Consider the following 17,367-nt stretch of genomic DNA (forward strand, 5'->3'; position numbering starts at 1 on the left):
TGTTGAGTAGAGTCATTCGTTTCGTTAATTGCGAGCAGCCCAAATTCCGCTGCACAGGGTCAAGTCGCGTTTGCGTGTTCAGAAAGTGTCACCTCTCGTGTAGGTCGCGTATCGCTAAGTGTGAGCGCTCTGTTTGGCTGGGTTATTATTTCTAGTTTCCTTGTTTGATTTGTTTCGGAAGATAGTGAAGTTTCGGATGCGTCGCGATTAATCGCTTCGATTTAAGTTGTCAAGTAAGAATTACCGTCGAGTACTTGTAGGGTATGTTTTGCGATTAGCGCGATAATTCTGGTAGGGTTTGGCGAATAGCGCCGATATTTATAATTAAAGGAAGGACGATCACGAGTAGCGTGTTCGTATCGTTGTCGATTTTCTGTATTTTGATTTTTGTTTTGTTGATCCCGTTGAGACGAGGAACGCGACTAGCGCACGTAGATTTAAGGTTTAGTTAAGATTTGATTTTCTTTCTATTTTGTTTGTGGAATCGCGGGAGGCGAATTGAGTATCCGTTTCTTTTTCCTTTTGTTTTGTATCGCTTCGAATTTTTTTTTTTAATATATTATTTTATTCTATTTTGTTAAATTCTGTATCGTGTCGAGTGTCCGTTCTTTCTCTCCGCAAAACTACCCACCCCCCTCTCCGCGGTACTGAGCTACCTGGCATAGAGAAGGATAGCCGAGGAATTGCGAAGGTAAAGATTCGAGGCGTGTTTATCACGCCAGGCGCCCAACAAAATTTCGCGATAGCTTTGGTAAGCTGCAGAGTGCATCGCGGGTGGCCGAATCATTGTGCACCAGGTTAACTCTTGGGAACTTCTCCGGGTGAACAAGAGCGGCGTAAAACCTCGTCACAATATATATATACATGATTTCCTCTTCGTTGATGGTCTTGCTGTACACTGACGAATCATACTTCGTAATAATATGATCTTTGTACATTGTCTACAATTCGTAATTATGCGTTATCTTTTATATCAGACTCAATTTAGTAAGTCATCATCGATAATTTATAGCGGATTTCATTTAAATTATAATATAAGATACATCCTTCGTCATTCATACCTATAAATCTATTAAAGTCTTATGTATAATTATTACAAAAGATGTAGTGAAGATCGGAAACGATTAGATTTGTGACAAGAAAGCAAGTTGCTAAATGTGTTGATATTTTCTTAGATTAGTTCTATTATATGTACCTTTAATTTTCTCTAAATCCTGTGGATCTGATAATACAAATGCATTTCGTCCAATTATTTTTATTATTTTATATGGTCCTTGATAAATATGGAAAAATTTATGTGTTACTCTATCTAGTGCATTGGATGGTAGCGGAACTTTCAATAATACCAGATCATTCACTTTTAATTCAATTACTCGTTTAACTTTTTGACTATTTTTACGCTTTTGAAAGCTTTGCTTCAAATTTTCTCTTGCTAGTAAAATTTTTGTTTGATGGTCGATTGGTATTGTATCAGGATATTTAATTATTTTCTTTATTTGATCTGTAGGCGTTTCACCAAAATGTAATTCGTGTGGAGTGTATCCTGTGCTGAAATGTGTAGTAATATTCAAGAGAGTGAGGTATAAATTTAGCCCATTTGGTGTGTTGATCTGCGCAAAAGGTTCGAAAAAGTCTACCTAATTCCCGCATGACACGTTCCGTCGGGTTGGATTGTGGATGACGAATGCTCGAATAACAAATTTTGATGCCTTCTTTTTCTAGAGTATTTTTCCAAGCGTGAGCTGTAAATTGCGTTCCGTTGTCCGATAATATTCTCTTTGGTTTACCTGCTTTTGGAATGTAATACTCTAAAATTTTCTTTAGACTGGAGTGAGTTGTAGCTTTTTTCATTGGATATAAACTAACATACTTAGAAAACGCATCTATCATTACAAAAATATATTGCACACCTCCAACTGATCTTGGTAAGGGGCCATAAAAGTTTACAGTCACCAATTCTCCTGGCTCGTCAGCTTTTACCATGTCATATTCTCCTTCCATATTTACAGATATATGTTTAACTCGTTGACATAAATCGCAATTGATTACAAATTTTTTAACATCTTTAACCATTCCTTTCCAATAATAGTTATTCTTCAAATATTGTAATGTTTTGTACTGTCCTGGATGACCCAGTTTTGAGTGAACAAATTGTACTAAAGATTTTTTTAAACATACAGGTACCACAACTTGCCACAGTTTTGTTGTTTTGTCTTGATGGAATAAAATGTTTTTATAAATTTGAAAATAAGGATCTTCCTCATTACTATTTAATAGTTGTTCTTTTTGCTTTAATATTAATTCGTCATTGTGTTGTAATTTAGCCAGCTTCTTGAATTGATTTTTTAAATCTTTGTCCATGACTAAACTAAGGATTATATTTACAGTTTGCATATTAGTTTTTTCTGGTACCTTAATGAACGATTCTATTTTTGATATTATAAGAGGTTTTTGCGAATCATCTTCAATTTCAAATTTTCCTTCAGGATTCCTGCTAAAGAAATCAGCCACCTTATTGTCTGTACCTCGACAATACTGAACATCAAACCAATATTCATTCAACAACAAACACCATCTTATCAATCTTCCGTTATGAAAGGTACTATTTTTGAGAAACGTTAAACTTTTATGATCAGTAATTATTTTAAATCGATTCTCTACTGGGAATGTTCTAAATTTTTGAATAGAATACATAATCGCAAGTAGCTCTTTTTCTGTTGTGGTATAATTCATTTCTGCTGCTGTTAAACATCGGCTTGCAATTGCAATTAAAAAATTATCTTCATGATCATCAGTTTGATAGAGAATCCCACAAATCCCTTTGTTACTTGCGTCAGTCTGCAATTTGGTATTATATGACTCAACGTTACGCTTTTCATAAAATTTTCTTTAAGTAATTTGTATGATTCAGAATGTTCTTTAGTCCAATTCCATAGTCCATCTTTTTCCAACAGTTCTCTGAACGGATCTAAATATTGTGAATGGTTGATACTAAATTATCTATAGAAATTACAAATTCCGAGAAATCGCTGAAGTTCTAATTGATTTCTAGGTTCTTGAAAGTTTTTAATTATAGCAAGTTTTTCTGGATCAGGAGTGATTCCTTGTGGTGTTAATAAAAATCCTAAAAAGATAACTGATTTTCTACAAAATTCTGACTTCTCTAACCGTAATGTAAAATTATGTTCAAGCAATCTTCTGAATACAAGTTCTAAATGTACGAGGTGTGTCTCAAAATCTGGTGAAGTTATTAATAAATCATCTACATAACAAGTTAAAAATTATGAGTACTCATTTCCAAACGCTAAGTTTAAAGCTCTAATAAAGGCACTGCCTGCTGTCTTTAAGCCAAAAGGGACTCTACAAAATTGATACAAACTAGATTCGTGTACAAATGCTGTTAATGGTCGAGATTTTCGTGATAATGATATTTGCCAATACCCATGAGTCAAGTCAATTGTAGACATACATTTTGCACCATGATGTTTTTGTAGTAAATCTGAAATATTTGGTGGCGATTCGTTGTCACCTTCGACTACATCATTTAAAAATCTGGCATCTAGGCAAACACGTATCTGATTTTTCTTTTTCTTTACAATTCTCAAGGGATTACAATATGGACTGATCGAACGTTCAATTATACCTAAATCTAGCATGTATCCAATTTCTTTATTGACTTTTTCTTTTAGTGCAAGTGGTACTGGATAAGACTTTCTAATGTATGGATTTTGTTTTGTCAACCTTATTTCATGCTCATATACGTCAGCACACCCTGGTTTGTCCGAAAATAATGCTTTATATCTATCTAGTAAGTCTAACAACAATTGAGCCTGAAGATCATTTAGCGTCGTTAGGTTAACCGCGACCGATGGAAGTTCCTTGAAAAAGTTATGATCCTCCTCAAGATCATTTATTTCCCGATTATCTTTGGATTTTACAGTTGTGTGAATATTATAAGAATCTTGAGTTTCAGTTATGTTGTTTACCTTTGAAAAATCATTAAGTGATTGCGAAAAATCAGCTTGAGTACATTCTTCAATATGTACTGTTTCAGATGTTTTTAATTCAAGAATTTTGTGCATATTCACATTACTTTCATTATTTTTATCATATTCATTATTTTTAACATTTAATTCTATTTGAGTATCATCAACTATTTCATCAATCACATCTTTGCATAACACATCATTAATTCGTTCCGGGTAATATTCTTTGTCATTATCAATTTCTACATTATCTAAATCGTTGATTTCTTCCAAATTTTCAACAGTCTGTATATCAAAACATAAATTATCAAATTTTGTTGTAATTATCTGTATAACCATCACGTTATTGCTGGTTGAAGATACTAACTTATTCAAAGTTTCCCATTCGAACGACACTTTTGAACCACAAACTCTCATGTGATTAACTTCGATCGTACGATTTTTATAATTGATTATTACATTATTTCGTAACAACCAATCGTTACCTAGTATAATTTGATTCGCTAAATGAGGTATGACTAAACAAGGATAATCCAACTTTTGATTATCTATGACCATTTCCAAAAGAACTTGTTTTTTGATTGTAGTCGCCTTTTTACCTATAGCTGGAATGACTATCACATTACTAACCGGTAAAACATGTAATTTGTTTTTTGCATATAATTGATTAAATAACTCTTCTGAGATTGCTGTAACTTGACTTCCAGTGTCAATTAGTGCTTGAAAATGATTTTGCATAACTGTTACTATAAGATGTGGACATACAGGAGTAATTGTCTCTAAATTTGAACTATTTACATTTTTATCTAAATTTAAATCACAAGCTAGGTCTTCTATAAAATCAAATGGGTTACGATGCGGTGCCAGACCTGTTTTCATCGCATCGATCTTCAGTTTAAAGGACTATTTTGTGAATTGCCAAATTGTTGAGAGCTATTATTTGACGAGTGTGAACTCCAATTGCTATTTGTTTGTGGATATCTATTATTATTGCTATTATAATTATACGAGGGCGGTGGAACACTCGTATTAGGCAAATTAAAATTAGGAAAACTACTTATATTATTCTGATAACTATTAGGATATCGATAACTGTTTGATGCTTGTTGTTGAACGCCATATCCCTGGGGATCAAAATTGTTTTGTTCATTTACTTATCCCATTTTAACATTTGAACCATAATCTTTATTACTGGAAAAATTTCTTCTCCTTTGTTCATTGTCTTTTTCTTCTTGTATGACATCTAATTGTGACAAGGCAGTTTCAATCAGTACTGTTTTAGAAAAATCTATTGCTATCATTGATTCTTTAACACGATATGGCATTTGCTGTACAATACTATAATTAATTTCATAATCAGACATTTTTGGTTCAAAGTATTGTGCCTCTTTTACTTGCTTTAAATAATAATCTCGCAAATTACCATCGCTTTGTTTAAATCTGCGCTGTGACCATCTGTTCTTTTCTCTAATTTGTATTGCGATTGAATAAAACTCTTGAATAAACGCTATTTTAAAACCGTCATAATTATTAATTCTACCTCTTCGTCCATCAATCCAAATTTTTGCTCTACCCTCCAACGCAGTTTGTACAACCCATATTTTCTGTTCCTCAGGTACATTTTTAACCGTAAAATATTTTTCCAAGTCATTCACAAATTCACGCGGATTTGTATTATCTTCTCCAGAAAATTTAGGCAATTTAATATCAATATTGAAAGCTTGTAAACGATTTATCAACCCACTAACAACTCTACCCTCTACGTCACCTTGTTGTGCTGCTTGCTGAGCTCGAGTACGATCAACTAAACGCTTTTGTTCCTCATTTTCAAGTCGTAACCTGTTTAGTTCTGCGTTCAATTCGTCATAATCCTTTTTTCTCGCATGATTCTCTCCAGCTCCGCACGCTGCTCGTCTATTTTCTTTTTTTCCTGTTCTAATCGTTGCCGTTCCTCCTCCATCTTTTGACCGTTATCACGACCAGATTTCAAATTCTTTGGTGTCTTTGGAATTGCGCCTTGCGATTTTTGTTGTTTTTCGCCTCGATCCGTCGTATTTTTGGACCTAGTTTGAATTGGCGAATGAATAGTTTTACCCACCATAAATGTTACGTTATGTTCTTATAAACTAATTACAAAATTATGAGATGTCGAGCCTTTGAAACGTTGGGCGCCAAATGTAACGATATTTATTGTTATTGGCTTTTGTGCGTTAAAATTATAAATACGTTAAGCCAAATCTACAATAATCAAGAAAATATATGTATGAATAAAAGAATAAATAAATAGAAATAAAAGGGACAGAGACGCGATGTAAAAGGGCAATAGCCAATCAAATTAAATATATTGTAAAAAAGATAAAAAAAATATATGTATAAATAAAAAATAAAATCATTCACACACACACATAAAAATAATGTAGAACAACACTTAATGAAACATGAATGATTTTAAAAGAATGACACAGTTTCATTGGAATAATCCTTGTCTCGTTATAACTTATCTTTCGTTCTTGTCACCGTCTTGTGTCGTCGAGTCGGTCCGTATTATTTTTATTAATTAAAAATGTAAAATCCAACAGGATTGTCGAGATTATAATGTTTTTCGTAGATGATTGACTAAATGTTGAGTGCACTCGAGATTATACAGTGAGGTTGCTTGTTCAAGCTTAAAATTGATAGTCGTGCTCTGTATGACGTCTATGGACCGACTGCCAATAGGCCGTGAACCTTAACGTGTCGCACACATACACTTCAAAATTCGTTTCGTATATTACACCTAGGTTCTTATACCTTCCACTGATATCGGCCAACCATCGACGAGTCTGGCGCTCTGATATTCGAATCTCACAAGAGAGTGAATTGATATAATCTATACTTTCGATGTTGAACATAAACATTTAACGAGCCGTTGACGTTTACTAAATAACTTTCAGAGATTAGGTATAACAAGTTTTCACTGTTCAGGAGGTAAAGGTTCACATTATTCTGATTACACGTCATCGATTGATCAGTCAACGTACACGTCAATGAAAATCATTCAATGATCACTCCAGTTACACATGACTACTATTAGGATGTGAAAGTATGAGAGAAAGAAGGTATAGAATTAATCCAAATGTTACATGCTTTCTCCCCGAGAAGATAACGACAGATGAAACAAAATGAAAAAAACATTGGGCTTACAAGTCTTTGTTTCGCAAAAAAAATATTTGCTCGTGTCGTAGCGTAGCAACGCAACACGTTACTTCGTACTCGACCTCCAAAAACTCGAAGTAAATGTGACGCGATGTAGTCCTTGTATTCATCACAATCGTTATTGAAATAATCGTAATGCAATGTCATACGTACTGGGAACTGACGAGAGGAACAAATTCCATATTCGGAGCTACAACCGGTAATAACATCATCCCAATAATGGAAGACGCACCGATTTCATGGCGCGTGAAACGGACACTATACAGTGTATGTACAGTTATCATACACTTTTTTGTATGTAAATAAACCAAATATAATGTCAGATTTTATCAATTTTTTGAATCTCCGAACGATTTAAAATTTTATCGATTTCAGGGACACGCTTCAGGGAATAGGTAATTCCACTCGGTGATAGTGATGTGACTCCGACCTGAAGGCCGAAGCACAAATCAGTGGTTATCCAGTCAAAAGATTCTCACCTATAAAGTAATTGAGAAACTTCTGATTGGATAAACCGCAGATTTGAGTGATTTATTTGTAAGGGGCCATTCATTAATTACGTAAGGGTGCCCAGGGGGAGGGGGGGTTAAGAAAATCTATACATGCCCTTATCATGGGGGGGGGGGGGGGGAAACCCATTCTTACGTAATATTTTACAAGTCGAAATTTATTATTAAAAATCTATTTCTATTTCGGATGCTTAATGATTTTCTTCATTCCATAATGTGCACTTCGATTTACATTTTATTTTACAAATTTTTATTGTTTATTAAAATTTAAAAATCTTAAATATGTTCATTTTCATCCATTTCAAATGTCATAAATAATTATTATATTATAATTAATTCTTCCTGCGCATCAATTTTATTTTAATCACTTGGAAAATATAAAATGATTCTTGTGTTATTCGTTTAAAGATTGTTTAACTGATTTATGTTTGTTCCCTTCAAGATTATTTATAAACTTACTTTTAATTATAATAATAATATTCCAAAAACTAGATAGTTATCTCATAATATAAAGATAATCTATACCTGATAGCAATGATAAAGTATAACCTAAATTATCTGCTAAAAAATGAAAATCTTTGATTTACGTCAAACTGTGAGTTTTGGTGTAACTGATCCTTTTCTAACAACGTTTTATTATTCAGAAAAACGAGATTGAATCTGACGTAGGAATAGGGAGGGGGGGGGGGGGGGGGGTTGAGAAATCTTATGTATCCTTACATGGGGGTAGGGGGGAGGGGGTCAAAAATCGTCAAAATCATCCTTACGTAGTTAATGAATGGCTCCTAATATGCTTGTCCGAATTTTGCTATTTCTAATATATGTTAAGAACATGACTATATTTCTTTACCAATACAGTTCTTGTATGAACTGCCACAAAAGAAATTGAGTGTTATTTATTTGTTATAAAATCTCAATACCAACAAAGGTTCAAAGTTACAGAAAATATGTGTAAAGAAAATCGCGACTCTCGTCTACTCGTATCGCCGCTTCTCTTACGGTTGCGATCTATGTTACCGACGTTAGGAGGAGGAAGACAGAAAGTAAACAGAACGAGAAAATCGCAGAGTAAAACCTGTAGGAATTAAAACTGTAAAAGGAAATACACCGATTGGAATAACAGCTTTAAATGTTGTTTCTTTTGATTCTACAGGTAAGATTTAAGGAAATGAACCATATTGTACATAGTGTAAATAAAAAAAAACTTTTGATTCTACAGAGAAACGCAGTTGAGCCTTTATTCTAACCTCAAAACGGGATAAGAATAACATATTACAAAACAACATTTCTGCAAATATTTCAAAGGATGGACAAACTAAGGTTTGATTTTAAGATGAGAGGATCGGCAGATGGGAAATCGACAATATTATGTCTGATCTCAATAGCCACAACAGATGGGTGCACCTACGGCGTGCCGGATGAATACCAGCCGACGAATTTACACGAGGAACTAACAACATCACAAGTATTTGCTAAGATAAAAAAGACACTAACAAAGAGGAACCAATATAGGAAAATCTGGATTACTCTAACAGAAGAATTAAGAAAAGTATACTTGGATGAAGAAGAAAATCTGCAGTTCGGAGATTACTATTTAGAGGAAATTACGGAAAAAGCAGTCGAGACCACACAAAGTACCGCAGATGAAACGATAAAAAAATTGTTGGAAAAAGTGCTCGAGGAAAAACAACAAAAATCTGAAGTCCAAAACTTGGCAAAAATAGCGAAAGACTTTACGATTGAAAAATTTGATGGGAAAAATTCGAACGCCCACCAATGGGTACAGGATTTTGAAAAAGAATGCGGACGATGCATGATCGTAGAAGACAGGAAAATAATTGAAATATTAAAATTTTTCCTGGAGAAAGCCGGTGTGGATTGGTACAGCCGTATGGTCTTGAAACTCACGGTGGAATCAGAATGGAGCAAGTGGAAAAGCAACTTTCGCGAAACCTTTGCCAATAAAGGGTGGTCTACAATTAGATACGCTCTGGCCTTTAAATATCAAGCAGGTCCCTTGCTGGATTACGCTCTGAAGAAAGAAAAACTATTACTGGAGATAAGGAGATCCATAGACACCGAAACACTTATAGATCTTATAGCGGTCGGCTTACCAAACTACGTGTCGAACAAAATAGACAGAGAAACTTTACAAGGAACTGAGGATCTCTACAACGAAATTGGCAAATTAGAACATCTGGTGGATAAAACAAGAATGGAAAGAAAAGAAAGGTATTTCGATAGGAAATCCACGAAAGTTGAAGAAAAAAAACCATGCCAAATCTGCGAAAGCGAGAAAAAAGGCAAGCGTTACCATCCGGAATCAACTTGTTGGTTTAGGGAAAAAAATGAAAAAAGTAAAAGGACCGAACAAATAAAAAGTGTCAATAATTCAGAGTTGGAAATAGAGCTAAACGGAAAAGATCCAAAAAACTAAAAATAACACCATTAATAAAAATAAATTTACTACTAAATGACACACTTGTAGTTTCTGGAGTTTATGACTCGGGCTCAAACGTGTCACTGATTAATGCAAAATTGCTGAAGATAAAACAAAAAGACTCAGATACGATACAAATGGTAAATTTGAAAACTATTAATGGTGTAAAGAAGACGGAAGGTATGGTAACACTAAAAATAAAAATCTACGATATTGAAAAAAGTATGGATGTCTTTATCGTGGATAACGAAAATTTCAATTATGATTTTTTAATCGGTCTAGATTGTATCAAGAAATTCAAGTTAACCCAAGATGAAGATCTAAGGATCCTACAGGGCAACAACAAACAAATAAATGAGGATGCCCCAAAAAAAAAAAAAAAAGAAGATATAGAGAGAGAAAGGGTCGAAATTCCTGATGTACTAGGTAAAGAACCAGAAAACAAACCTGTGAACAAACACGAAGTAAATTTCAATGAACACATAAACCATGAGGAATTTGAAATCTCAATAAATAACCTAAGTTCACAACAACAACTAGATATTGAAGAACTGATAGATAAATACAAATCAGTATTTGCGAAAGACAAGTATGACATTGGCAGGGTAAAAGACTATGAAGCTCATATTGATCTCACGGTAGACAGATACTGTTACAAACGCCCATATAGATGCACAATGGAAGATAGGAAAGAAATAGAAAACCAAATAGCAAAGCTATTGGAGAAAAATCTGATCGAGGAATCATGCAGCCCATTTGCTGCCCCGGTCACTCTGGCATATAAAAAAGAAGAGGGAAGAAGATCGAGACTATGTATAGACTTTAGAGACTTGAACAAAATCATTGTTCCTCAATCACAACCGTTCCCATTAATTGAAGATTTGATGGGTAAAACTGTAAATAGCAAGTACTTTACAACGTTGGACATCAATTCTGCATTTTGGTCGATCCCTCTGAAGATCCAAGACAGAGAAAAAACCGCATTTGCTACACAGGAAGGTCACTACCAATGGACGTGCCTCCCATTTGGTCTAAAAACGGCTCCAGCGATCTTCCAAAGAATACTGAGCAATATTATACGGAGAAACAAGCTCTCTGGATTTGCGGTAAACTTCATAGACGACATCATAGTTTTTTCAAAAACTTTTGAAGAACACATCACGCATTTGTCGAGACTATTGAAGGCAATATCAACTGAAGGATTTAGACTGAAATTTTCAAAATGCAATTTCGCACAGAATCATGCAAATTACCTGGGTCACAGAATAGAAAATAACTCAGTCAAGCCTCTGAAGGATTATTTAACGGCCGTTAAGAATTTTCCAGCTCCGGAAACGAGAAAAAATATACGTCAATTTCTGGGAAAAATAAATTTTCACCACAAATTCATACCACACATTGCAATAACTCTGGATCCACTTCACAACCTACTGAGGAAAGAAGTACCATTCAACTGGTCAGAAACTTGTCAAGAGGCATTTGACAAAATAAAGACATTAATGTGTTCAGAACCAGTTTTGAAAATTTTCGATCCAGAAGCTGAAATTGACATCTACACAGACGCAAGCATTAAAGGAGTGGGAGCTGTACTAAAACAAAAGGATGAAAATGGAAATAGTAAGCCAGTGGCTTATTTCTCAAAAAAATTAACTGAAACCCAAAAAAAAAGGAGAGCGATATACCTAGAATGTTTGGCGATAAAAGAAGCCGTCAAATACTGGCAACATTGGTTAATGGGAAAAGAATTTACGATATATTCCGACCACAAACCCTTGGAACACATGAACATAAAAGCCAGGACGGATGAAGAACTAGGGGATTTGACATACTACTTATCGCAATATAATATAAAAATAAAATATAACCCAGGGAAATTAAACCACGAAGCAGACTGCTTAAGCAGAAACCCGGTTCTGGAACCCTACGAGAATGCAGAGGATTTCTTGAAGGTAGTTAATCTAATTCATCTAGTAGATATAAAGAACGACCAACACAAAAATCTAAATAAACAACGAAAAGATACACTGACAATGAAAAATGAAATCTACTATAAAAAAACAAGAAAAAGAGAGAAAATCGTCCTATCGGAAGAGTTCAGTAGAAACCTAATAGAAAAAGTACACAAGACGTACTGTCACATCGGAAGAACTCAAACACTGAATAAAATAACACCGTTCTATACAGCGAAAAACCTCATAGCAAACATAAAAAAAATATGTGATAATTGTGAGATTTGTACTAAGAACAAATCAAGAAGAAAATCTAAATACGGTTTAATGTCCCACTTGGGTCCAGCGAAATATCCCTTTGAAATCGTATCCATTGACACGATTGGAGGTTTTGGCGGATCTCGGTCAACAAAGAAATATTTGCATCTTTTGGTGGACCATTTCACGAGATACGCTTATATCTTGACATCAAGAAACCAAAATTCCAAGGACTTCATAAAATTAACCGAGATGGTGACACAAAGTTACAATATCAACATGATACTAACGGATCAATATCCGGGCATAAATTCGAAAGAATTCAAAGAATTTCTGAAAGAGAAAAACACCAAAATGGTCTTTACCGCTGTTGATGCACCGTTTTCAAATGGCCTCAACGAAAGGTTAAACCAAACTTTAATTAACAAAATACGATGCGAAATAAACGAAAGTACGAAGAAAATCGCATGGACGACCATCGCACAAAGGTGTGTAGAAAAGTATAACAAAACGGATCACACAATCACAAAATTCGCGCCAAAATACCTACTGGAAGGTGAAAATGTAAATATTCTACCGGAGGAATTAAAATCAAAAGGTACAAATGATGATCTGAAGAGAGATAGGAAACTAGCTTTGAGACACACGATCAAGTCACACAACTACAATAAAAGGAACTTTGATCGGCATCGAAAAGAATTACAGTTAAAAATGGGAGACCGAGTCTACGTGGAAAATGGGAATCGACTAAATAGGAGAAAACTGGATGAACTGAGGGTCGGACCATATAAAATACAAAAGAGGATATCAAATTCAATCTACGAAATCGACACTGGGCACAAGAAGTCGGAATCGAACCTCTTCCATATTACAAAGCTAACGCCAGTGTTAGATGAAAGCTGAACGACCGCTTTAAAACATCACGCGTAATCGTTCCACTTCGCGGGGGGGGGGGAGATGTAAAGAAAATCGCGACTCTCGTCTACTCGTATCGCCGCTTCTCTTACGGTTGCGATCTATGTTACCGACGTTAGGAGGAGGAAGACAGAAAGTAAACAGAACGAGAAAATCGCAGAGTAAAACCTGTAGGAATTAAAACTGTAAAAGGAAATACACCGATTGGAATAACAGCTTTAAATGTTGTTTCTTTTGATTCTACAGGTAAGATTTAAGGAAATGAACCATATTGTACATAGTGTAAATAAAAAAAAACTTTTGATTCTACAGAGAAACGCAGTTGAGCCTTTATTCTAACCTCAAAACGGGATAAGAATAACATATTACATATGTATATTCAGAAGCTATCTACTAATTTACGCTCCAGCTGTAAGCACCGATATATTACAGGCAAGGCAGTATACAGGTCCATTTTTATGCCTATAACAATAATGTATAGTGTCATGTGATCACAAGGGTCGCATTTCAGGTCCAGATCCTTAGCGTACAATGCAAGTTCAAAAAATGATAATATGGTTTAGTATATGAACTAAATTAATAAATTACCTCAAAATTGAATGAATACAATTACAGTTTTTACGTGAAAGCAATAAATATCTATCACTTGCGGTAATGGTATCACATTTATTATCTACAAATTATGTCAATTGTTAGCTACTCATTGCCGTGCGAATGAGTATTTCCAGGAGACGCCACGCGAAGGCCAATTGACTTGTTACTAGAGTTAGATTTTTATGAAGCATTGTTTTTTCTATGTGCTCAACTTTGGCAACAGTCATTTACGACTGAACAAATGCTCGCATGTAAGGACATTCTAGTAAACTGTCTCCCTGCATACGTAGTTGAGTATTCCTAATGTAATTCAATTGTGAGAATTATTATACTGCAACTGCCGTATACTAGTTCGTTAACCGCTCCGCAGAGCGACGAACTTGAGAATTCCGTACGCTAACCGCTCCGAAGAGCGAAGAGCGAAAGAAAAAAAAATTGGACAACTGGTGGTAGAAACGAAGAGCAAATAAAAGCTCGATTCGTAGATGAAAAGTGGTTCATTCAATATATTTATCATTCCAGTGGATACTTTGACGAATTCAACTCAATAACATATAATACGCCTTATCAAGATTCATGCAAATAATCATTTCCTTCCGTAACGAAAGTGTCTTTTGTTTAATACTAGAGTACAAAGAATATTCATTAGATATTGAAAAGAATAAAAACTTTTGTATTAAAGTGAAAATGGTTCACACAAAGAAAGCTCTCTCGAAAATATGATTTTAAAACCTTCCTACGCGCTTCGCAAATTCGTCAACTTTTGGGAAGGCTTCGGTTGTAAAGGACGGTTGACCTCATTTCGGTATTTTTCACCCAACCACTTCACGTCTTTGTTGATTTTTACCTTCATGAAGTAATATGCAAGTTGTCGGCGATGAGCACCGCACGTGCCATGGTCGAACCACCCGCTATATCTCCTGTGTACCGCAGTTTGTATGTAGGAGAACAAAAGATCTTGTGTGCTATACTTGTCTCTTACTTGCGGATAACCAGCATCGAAAACAGCATTCATTATGTGAAAAATGAATGATAACTGTTTCGTTGCTACGCACAGATTACCAAATTCTTTAGCGTCTTTAGTTTCATACGCTCTAAAGCATGTCAAGACCTGGCGTGGGTACTCGAGTATAGGACTCGATTCGATCAGTGACGTTCTGCATTGGTCACATTTCGTGAGCTCGATAGATCTCTTCGCAATGTAACCTGCCACGTATTCGACCGCAGATGCAACCAAGGTTTCATCAGTGGTGTGCGACGCATCTGCGTCAACGACTATTCTATCTAGGCAAAAACATCTGAAATGTAAAAAAATCCGCCAAGTTACCGAAACCACAATCAAAATTGAAGAATAACTTAGATATTGCCGGTCTCTGTCGTGAAATCAGGAATGAACCCCAAGCTCTACGATATCTCAGCAAGTAGGTAGGTATACGTCGTGAAGTCGGACCTCGCTGTTTCGTGTAGTGATATCGAAACATCATTCCAAGCGCTACGTACTTGGCGGGCACATTTGCTCTGTGTTTTTAATCGAAACGGTCATACTTATTCGTGACGTGTGTGATTCCGTGTAATAATTGCGTCTCTAAGACCAGCTGTTATCGTCAAATAAATTCACTGAATTTTCTTCTTTCTTTTCAACAAAATTAATTGTGCATCGGAACCACTGATTCAATATTTGCATAATATCGCTTAGTCTCAGTAACGTCTCGAGTTTGTAACTTTTTTTGCTACTTACAGTTTAAGTTGATATTTTATAGAATTGATACTTCATGGGATTTGGTCTATCGATCAGTTAGCTTTGAACAGTGATATTATTATATATTTTCAATTTTAGACTGGACATGTGCATTTAATAACATTTTTTTTCACATCATTTATTGTTGATGGCAGTCCGAAAATGTATACTTATCGTAACGAAGTAATGTTCACACCCCTTATACAGGGTGTATAATCATCATATTATATAGGGTGAACTGATACCGATACAATATTCGGTTATGAAATGTTTAATCATTTGTCTTCGAATGAATAAGGTTACTGCGTCAATATTATTGTAATAATAGTCAGTCTTCAGACTCCAGTAGAAGTCCTTCGATGCTGAATACATCCGCATTTTTCATACATATCCTACTGTGAAATTTCTTTCTACGTTGTTCATGACGCACCGAGAACCCATTCATTACTTTAGATGCAATTTCTAGATTGCCCTTCATTACGTTATTATAAACGTCTTCGGACATGGTTGGTGAGAATAAAAATATATTTTTAGCTAGTAGGCAAAGACAAGATATTGGCCGGCAAGTTGTACATATTAAAGCTTTGGTTGATTGTACCGTATAATGTATTCATGCACACTGTTTTCATACAACGTCAAGTTTTTATTCTGCATGATTGAATAAATATTATCCCACACTGTGAGTACATGTTCAATTCGTTAATCCGCGAAATTGTGCGACAGATCAAACTCCGTGATTACATTGTCGCTATAGCATTCATAATTGATGTTTCACAAAAATGTGCCCACCAAGTACGTAGCGCTTGGAATGATGTTTCGATATCACTACACGAAACAGCGAGGTCCGACGTCACGATGTATACCTACCTACTTGCTGAGAGATCGTAGAGCTTGGGGTTCATTCCTGATTTCACGACAGAGACCGGCAATATCTAAGTTATTCTTCAATTTTGATTGTGATTTGGTTTCGGTAACTTGGCGGATTTTTTTACATTTCAGATGTTTTTGCCTAGATTTCATGACTTTTTGTAAGTATGCGGCAATGATACTGCTATACCGTAGTGATAACCAACCAAATAATTGTAAGCGAACCACAACTCTTATACCTGTTGTGATGTGTAGCATTCGTAATTGATAACTGTATGACTTATTCATCATGAGAAATCAAAATAGTAATGCGGCTAATCCAATTTGAGCACGATTACGTAAATAATAATGATAATAATCACTACCAATATCTATAACACCCGGTGGGATATGTCCCCAAAAAGTCTTTCGGAAACTTGCGCGGGGCAAGCGAGCGGATGGGATTAGTGACCATGATTATGTGTCTGCATACCGTTTGAATATGTTCAATAAAAACACCCGCATTCGCACGAGGAACAAGGATAATTGTAGGAATCCTTACTTAGGTGTAACTGGACCGAGTTCAAACCTCAATTCGTCGATTCAGCGCCCGAACGACATAATCCGTGACCATATATGTCGATCTCAATTTTGTAACAAGTAATGAATACATTGCGAAGTGAAAACGATAGACGACAATTTTTTTCCTCATATTTTATTTTTTTAACCTCCTATCACAACTGGTATAGCTAAAATTTGTCAGTCTCATTATATAATCCTATTTCATACAGTCCTGAATTCTTAACACTAATTTACCAATTAATAATACACGGCGAATGCACAGACATACGTTGCAACATTTTTGATATATTAATTCGGGGAATTTGTGCAAATTTGTAAGTAAAAGATGTAATCAGCAACTGTAACGCTCAATCAC

This window comes from Diprion similis, chromosome 11 (assembly GCF_021155765.1).
Source record: "Diprion similis isolate iyDipSimi1 chromosome 11, iyDipSimi1.1, whole genome shotgun sequence".
Lineage (NCBI taxonomy): Eukaryota > Metazoa > Arthropoda > Insecta > Hymenoptera > Diprionidae > Diprion > Diprion similis.